This window comes from Spermophilus citellus (assembly GCF_964194105.1).
Source record: "Spermophilus citellus genome assembly, chromosome: 2".
Taxonomy (NCBI): Eukaryota; Metazoa; Chordata; class Mammalia; order Rodentia; family Sciuridae; genus Spermophilus; species Spermophilus citellus.
Genome location: NC_138183.1, coordinates 105,194,684 through 105,203,306, shown reverse-complemented (window position 1 = coordinate 105,203,306; position 8,623 = coordinate 105,194,684).

The window sequence follows — 8,623 nt, the reverse complement described above, 5'->3', positions numbered from 1 at the left end:
GAACGAAATTTGGGGAACCACGTCGCCTTAGTGTACTGATCATTACCTGAAAGTAGCATCCAGTTTGGGTGAAAAAATATTTGCTGAGATTTCTGGAGATTCGTAATTTTTGGAAGCTTGGCAACCCCTTTCCATGAAAGTGTTTCTCGCCAGTCACTGCTTAGGGCTACATCAAGAGGAAACAAAACGTAGTGATAGAACGTGAAACTACTTTGTTGTGTCAAGTTTCAAGAAGCTAGCACAAACCGTGTTGGATTTAGAGTTCCAAATACATCTATCAATGTAGGAGAAAACAGAGTGAAACCTAAAAATTCAAACTGTTACTGGAAATGAACGCTTCAACATAGAAGAACGAAATTTGGGGAACCACGTCGCCTTAGTGTACTGATCATTACCTGAAAGTATCATCCAGTTTGGGTGAAAAGATATTTGCTGAGATTTCTGGAGATTCGTAATTTTTGGAAGCTTGGCAACCCCGTTTCATGAAAGTGTTTCTCGCCAGTCACTGCTTAGGGCTACATCAAGAGGAAACAAAACGTAGAGATAGAACGTGAAACTACTTTGTTGTGTCAAGTTTCAAGAAGCTAGCACAAACCGTGTTGGATTTAGAGTTCCAAATACATCTATCAATATAGGAGAAAACAGAGTGAAACCTAAAAATTCAAACTGTTACTGAAAATGAACGCTTCAACATAGAAGAACGAATTTTGGGGAACCAAGTCGCCTTAGTGTACTGATCATTACCTGAAAGTAGCATCCAGTTTGGGTGAAAAAATATTTGCTGAGATTTCTGGAGATTCGTAATTTTTGGAAGCTTGGCAACCCTTCCCATGAAAGTGTTTCTCACCAGTCACTGCTTAGGGCTACATCAAGAGGAAACAAAACGTAGACATAGAATGTGAAACTATTTGTTGTGTCAAGTTTCAAGAAGCTAGCACAAACCGTGTTGGATTTAGAGTTCCAAATACATCTATCAATATAGGAGAAAACAGAGTGAAACCTAAAATTTCAAACTGTTACTGGAAATAAACGCTGCAACATAGAAGAACGAAATTTGGTGAACCAAGTCGCCTTAGTGTACTGATCATTACCTGAAAGTATCATCCAGTTTGGGTGAAAAAATATTTGCTGAGATTTCTGGAGATTCGTAATTTTTGGAAGCTTGGCAACCCCGTTTCATGAAAGTGTTTCTCGCCAGTCACTGCTTAGGGCTACATCAAGAGGAAACAAAACGTAGAGATAGAACGTGAAACTACTTTGTTGTGTCAAGTTTCAAGAAGCTAGCACAAACCGTGTTGGATTTAGAGTTCCAAATACATCTATCAATATAGGAGAAAACAGAGTGAAACCTAAAAATTCAAACTGTTACTGGAAATGAACGCTTCAACATAGAATAATAAAATTTGGGGAACCACGTCGCCTTAGTGTACTGATCATTACCTGAAAGTATCATCCAGTTTGGGTGAAAAAATATTTGCTGAGATTTCTGGAGATTTGTAATTTTTGGAAGCTTGGCAACCCCGTTTCATGAAAGTGTTTCTCGCCAGTCACTGCTTAGGGCTACATCAAGAGGAAACAAAACGTAGAGATAGAACGTGAAACTACTTTGTTGTGTCAAGTTTCAAGAAGCTAGCACAAACCGTGTTGGATTTAGAGTTCCAAATACATCTATCAATATAGGAGAAAACAGAGTGAAACCTAAAAATTCAAACTGTTACTGGAAATGAACGCTTCAACATAGAAGAACGAATTTTGGGGAACCAAGTCGCCTTAGTGTACTGATCATTACCTGAAAGTAGCATCCAGTTTGGGTGAAAAAATATTTGCTGAGATTTCTGGAGATTCGTAATTTTTGGAAGCTTGGCAACCCCTTCCCATGAAAGTGTTTCTCACCAGTCACTGCTTAGGGCTACATCAAGAGGAAACAAAACGTAGACATAGAATGTGAAACTATTTGTTGTGTCAAGTTTCAAGAAGCTAGCACAAACCGTGTTGGATTTAGAGTTCCAAATACATCTATCAATATAGGAGAAAACAGAGTGAAACCTAAAATTTCAAACTGTTACTGGAAATGAACGCTGCAACATAGAAGAACGAAATTTGGTGAACCAAGTCGCCTTAGTGTACTGATCATTACCTGAAAGTATCATCCAGTTTGGGTGAAAAAATATTTGCTGAGATTTCTGGAGATTCTTAATTTTTGGAAGCTTGGCAACCCCGTTTCATGAAAGTGTTTCTCGCCAGTCACTGCTTAGGGCTACATCAAGAGGAAAGAAAACGTAGAGATAGAACGTGAAACTACTTTGTTGTGTCGAGTTTCAAGAAGCTACCACAAACCGTGTTGGATTTAGAGTTCCAAATACATCTATCAATATAGGAGAAAACAGAGTGAAACCTAAAAATTCAACCTGTTACTGAAAATGAACGCTTCAACATAGAAGAACGAATTTTGGGGAACCAAGTTGCCTTAGTGTACTGATCATTACCTGAAAGTATCATCCAGTTTGGGTGAAAAAATATTTGCTGATATTTCTGGAGATTCGTAATTTTTGGAAGCTTGGCAACCCCTTCCCATGAAAGTGTTTCTCACCAGTCACTGCTTAGTGCTACATCAAGAGGAAACAAAACGTAGAGATAGAACGTGAAACTACTTTGTTGTGTCAAGTTTCAAGAAGCTAGCACAAACCGTGTTGGATTTAGAGTTCCAAATACATCTATCAATATAGGAGAAAACAGAGTGAAACCTAAAAATTCAAACTGTTACTGGAAATGAATGATTCAACATAGAAGAACGAAATTTGGGGAACCACGTCGCCTTAGTGTACTGATCATTACCTGAAAGTATCATCCAGTTTGGGTGAAAAAATATTTGCTGAGATTTCTGGAGATTCGTAATTTTTGGAAATTTGGCAACCCCTTTCCATGAAAGTGTTTCTCGCCAGTCACTGCTTAGGGCTACATCAAGAGGAAACACAACGCAGAGATAGAACGTGAAACTACTTTGTTGTGTCAAGTTTCAAGAAGCTAGCACAAACCGTGTTGGATTTAGAGTTCCAAATACATCTATCAATATAGGAGAAAACAGAGTGAAACCTAAAAATTCAAACTGTTACTGGAAAAGAACGCTTCAACATAGAAGAACGAATTTTGGGGAAGCAAGTCGCCTTAGTGTACTGATCATTACCTGAAAGTAGCATACAGTTTGGGTGAAAAAATATTTGCTGAGATTTCTGGAGATTCGTAATTTTTGGAAGCTTGGCAACCCCTTTCCATGAAAGTGTTTCTCGCCAGTCACTGCTTAGGGCTACATCAAGAGGAAACAAAACGTAGTGATAGAACGTGAAACTACTTTGTTGTGTCAAGTTTCAAGAAGCTAGCACAAACCGTGTTGGATTTAGAGTTCCAAATACATCTATCAATATAGGAGAAAACAGAGTGAAACCTAAAAATTCAAACTGTTACTGGAAATGAACGCTTCAACATAGAAGAACGAAATTTGGGGAACCACGTCGCCTTAGTGTACTGATCATTACCTGAAAGTATCATCCAGTTTGGGTGAAAAAATATTTGCTGAGATTTCTGGAGATTCGTAATTTTTGGAAGTTTGGCAACCCCTTTCCATGAAAGTGTTTCTCGCCAGTCACTGCTTAGGGCTACATCAAGAGGAAACACAACGCAGTGATAGAACGTGAAACTACTTTGTTGTGTCAAGTTTCAAGAAGCTAGCACAAACCGTGTTGGATTTAGATTTCCAAATACATCTATCAATATAGGAGAAAACAGAGTGAAACCTAAAAATTCAAACTGTTACTGGAAATGAACGCTTCAACATAGAATAATGAAATTTGGGGAACCACGTCGCCTTAGTGTACTGATCATTACCTGAAAGTATCATCCAGTTTGGGTGAAAAAATATTTGCTGAGATTTCTGGAGATTCGTAATTTTTGGAAGCTTGGCAACCCCTTTCCATGAAAGTGTTTCTCGCCAGTCACTGCTTAGGGCTACATCAAGAGGAAACACAACGCAGATATAGAACGTGAAACTACTTTGTTGTGTCAAGTTTCAAGAAGCTAGCACAAACCGTGTTGGATTTAGAGTTCCAAATACATCTATCAATATAGGAGAAAACAGAGTGAAACCTAAAAATTCAAACGGTTACTGGAAATGAACGCTTCAACATAGAAGAACGAAATTTGGGCAACCACGTCGCCTTAGTGTACTGATCATTACCTGAAAGTATCATCCAGTTTGGGTGAAAAAATATTTGCTGAGATTTCTGGAGATTCGTAATTTTTGGAAGTTTGGCAACCCCTTTCCATGAAAGTGTTTCTCGCCAGTCACTGCTTAGGGCTACATCAAGAGGAAACACAACGCAGAGATAGAACGTGAAACTACTTTGTTGTGTCACGTTTCAAGAAGCTAGCACAAACCGTGTTGGATTTAGAGTTCCAAATACATCTATCAATATAGGAGAAAACAGAGTGAAACCTAAAAATTCAAACTGTTACTGGAAATGAACGCTTCAACATAGAATAATGAAATTTGGGGAACCACGTCGCCTTAGTGTACTGATCATTACCTGAAAGTATCATCCAGTTTGGGTGAAAAAATATTTGCTGAGATTTCTGGAGATTTGTAATTTTTGGAAGCTTGGCAACCCCGTTTCATGAAAGTGTTTCTCGCCAGTCACTGCTTAGGGCTACATCAAGAGGAAACAAAACGTAGAGATAGAACGTGAAACTACTTTGTTGTGTCAAGTTTCAAGAAGCTAGCACAAACCGTGTTGGATTTAGAGTTCCAAACACATCTATCAATATAGGAGAAAACAGAGTGAAACCTAAAAATTCAAACTGTTACTGAAAATGAACGCTTCAACATAGAAGAACGAATTTTGGGGAACCAATTCGCCTTAGTGTACTGATCATTACCTGAAAGTAGCATCCAGTTTGGGTGAAAAAATATTTGCTGAGATTTCTGGAGATTCGTAATTTTTGGAAGCTTGGCAACCCCTTCCCATGAAAGTGTTTCTCACCAGTCACTGCTTAGGGCTACATCAAGAGGAAACAAAACGTAGACATAGAATGTGAAATTATTTGTTGTGTCAAGTTTCAAGAAGCTAGCACAAACCGTGTTGGATTTAGAGTTCCAAATACATCTATCAATATAGGAGAAAACAGAGTGAAACCTAAAATTTCAAACTGTTACTGGAAATGAACGCTGCAACATAGAAGAACGAAATTTGGTGAACCAAGTCGCCTTAGTGTACTGATCATTACCTGAAAGTATCATCCAGTTTGGGTGAAAAAATATTTGCTGAGATTTCTGGAGATTCTTAATTTTTGGAAGCTTGGCAACCCCGTTTCATGAAAGTGTTTCTCGCCAGTCACTGCTTAGGGCTACATCAAGAGGAAAGAAAACGTAGAGATAGAACGTGAAACTACTTTGTTGTGTCGAGTTTCAAGAAGCTACCACAAACCGTGTTGGATTTAGAGTTCCAAATACATCTATCAATATAGGAGAAAACAGAGTGAAACCTAAAAATTCAACCTGTTACTGAAAATGAACGCTTCAACATAGAAGAACGAGTTTTGGGGAACCAAGTTGCCTTAGTGTACTGATCATTACCTGAAAGTATCATCCAGTTTGGGTGAAAAAATATTTGCTGATATTTCTGGAGATTCGTAATTTTTGGAAGCTTGGCAACCCCTTCCCATGAAAGTGTTTCTCACCAGTCACTGCTTAGTGCTACATCAAGAGGAAACAAAACGTAGAGATAGAACGTGAAACTACTTTGTTGTGTCAAGTTTCAAGAAGCTAGCACAAACCGTGTTGGATTTAGAGTTCCAAATACATCTATCAATATAGGAGAAAACAGAGTGAAACCTAAAAATTCAAACTGTTACTGGAAATGAATGCTTCAACATAGAAGAACGAAATTTGGGGAACCACGTCGCCTTAGTGTACTGATCATTACCTGAAAGTATCATCCAGTTTGGGTGAAAAAATATTTGCTGAGATTTCTGGAGATTCGTAATTTTTGGAAATTTGGCAACCCCTTTCCATGAAAGTGTTTCTCGCCAGTCACTGCTTAGGGCTACATCAAGAGGAAACACAACGCAGAGATAGAACGTGAAACTACTTTGTTGTGTCAAGTTTCAAGAAGCTAGCACAAACCGTGTTGGATTTAGAGTTCCAAATACATCTATCAATATAGGAGAAAACAGAGTGAAACCTAAAAATTCAAACTGTTACTGGAAATGAACGCTTCAACATAGAATAATGAAATTTGGGGAACCACGTCGCCTTAGTGTACTGATCATTACCTGAAAGTATCATCCAGTTTGGGTGAAAAAATATTTGCTGAGATTTCTGGAGATTCGTAATTTTTGGAAGCTTGGCAACCCCTTTCCATGAAAGTGTTTCTCGCCAGTCACTGCTTAGGGCTACATCAAGAGGAAACACAACGCAGATATAGAACGTGAAACTACTTTGTTGTGTCAAGTTTCAAGAAGCTAGCACAAACCGTGTTGGATTTAGAGTTCCAAATACATCTATCAATATAGGAGAAAACAGAGTGAAACCTAAAAATTCAAACTGTTACTGGAAATGAACGCTTCAACATAGAAGAACGAAATTTGGGGAACCACGTCGCCTTAGTGTACTGATCATTACCTGAAAGTATCATCCAGTTTGGGTGAAAAAATATTTGCTGAGATTTCTGGAGATACGTAATTTTTGCAAGTTTGGCAACCCCTTTCCATGAAAGTGTTTCTCGCCAGTCACTGCTTAGGGCTACATCAAGAGGAAACACAACTCAGAGATAGAACGTGAAACTACTTAGTTGTGTCAAGTTTCAAGAAGCTAGCACAAACCGTGTTGGATTTAGAGTTCCAAATACATCTATCAATATAGGAGAAAACAGAGTAAAACCTAAAAATTCAAACTGTTACTGGAAATGAACGCTTCAACATAGAATAATGAAATTTGGGGAACCACGTCGCCTTAGTGTACTGATCATTACCTGAAAGTATCATCCAGTTTGGGTGAAAAAATATTTGCTGAGATTTCTGGAGATTCGTAATTTTTGGAAGCTTGGCAACCCCTTTCCATGAAAGTGTTTCTCGCCAGTCACTGCTTTGGGCTACATCAAGAGGAAACACAACGCAGATATAGAACGTGAAACTACTTTGTTGTGTCAAGTTTCAAGAAGCTAGCACAAACCGTGTTGGATTTAGAGTTCCAAATACATCTATCAATATAGGAGAAAACAGAGTGAAACCTAAAAATTCAAACTGTTACTGGAAATGAACGCTTCAACATAGAAGAACGAAATTTGGGGAACCACGTCGCCTTAGTGTACTGATCATTACCTGAAAGTATCATCCAGTTTGGGTGAAAAAATATTTGCTGATATTTCTGGAGATTCGTAATTTTTGGAAGCTTGGCAACCCCGTTTCATGAAAGTGTTTCTCGCCAGTCACTGCTTAGGGCTACATCAAGAGGAAACAAAACGTAGAGATAGAACGTGAAACTACTTTGTTGTGTCAAGTTTCAAGAAGCTAGCACAAACCGTGTTGGATTTAGAGTTCCAAATACATCTATCAATATAGGAGAAAACGGAGTGAAACCTAAAAATTCAAACTGTTACTGAAAATGAACGCTTCAACATAGAAGAACGAATTTTGGGGAAGCAAGTCGCCTTAGTGTACTGATCATTACCTGAAAGTATCATCCAGTTTGGGTGAAAAAATATTTGCTGAGATTTCTGGAGATTCGTAATTTTTGGAAGCTTGGCAACCCCTTTCCATGAAAGTGTTTCTCGCCAGTCACTGCTTAAGGCTACATCAAGAGGAAACAAAACGTAGTGATAGAACGTGAAACTACTCTGCTGTGTCAAGTTTCAAGAAGCTAGCACAAACCGTGTTGGATTTAGAGTTCCAAATATATCTATCAATATAGGAGAAAACAGAGTGAAATCTAAAAATTCAAACTGTTACTGGAAATTAACGCTTTAACATAGAAGAACGAAATTTTGGGAACCAAGTCGCCTTAGTGTACTGATCATTACTGAAAGTATCAACCAGTTTGGGTGAAAAAATATTTGCTGAGATTTCTGGAGATTCTTAATTTTTGGAAGCTTGGCAACCCCGTTTCATGAAAGTGTTTCTCGCCAGTCACTGCTTAGGGCTACATCAAGAGGAAACAAAACGGAGAGATAGAACGTGAAACTACTTAGATGTGTCAAGTTTCAAGAAGCTAGCACAAACCGTGTTGGATTTAGAGTTCCAAATACATCTATCAATATAGGAGAAAACAGAGTGAAACCTAAAAATTCAAACTGTTACTGGAAATGAACGCTTCAACATAGAAGAACGAATTTTGGGGAACCAAGTCGCCTTAGTGTACTGATCATTACCTGAAAGTATCATCCAGTTTGGGTGAAAAAATATTTGCTGAGATTTCTGGAGATTCGTAATTTTTGGAAGCTTGGCAACCACTTCCCATGAAAGTGTTTCTCGCCAGTAACTGCTTAGGGCTACATCAAGAGGAAACAAACCATAGAGATAGAACGTGAAACTAATTTGTTGTGTCAAGTTTCAAGAAGCTAGCACAAACCGTGTT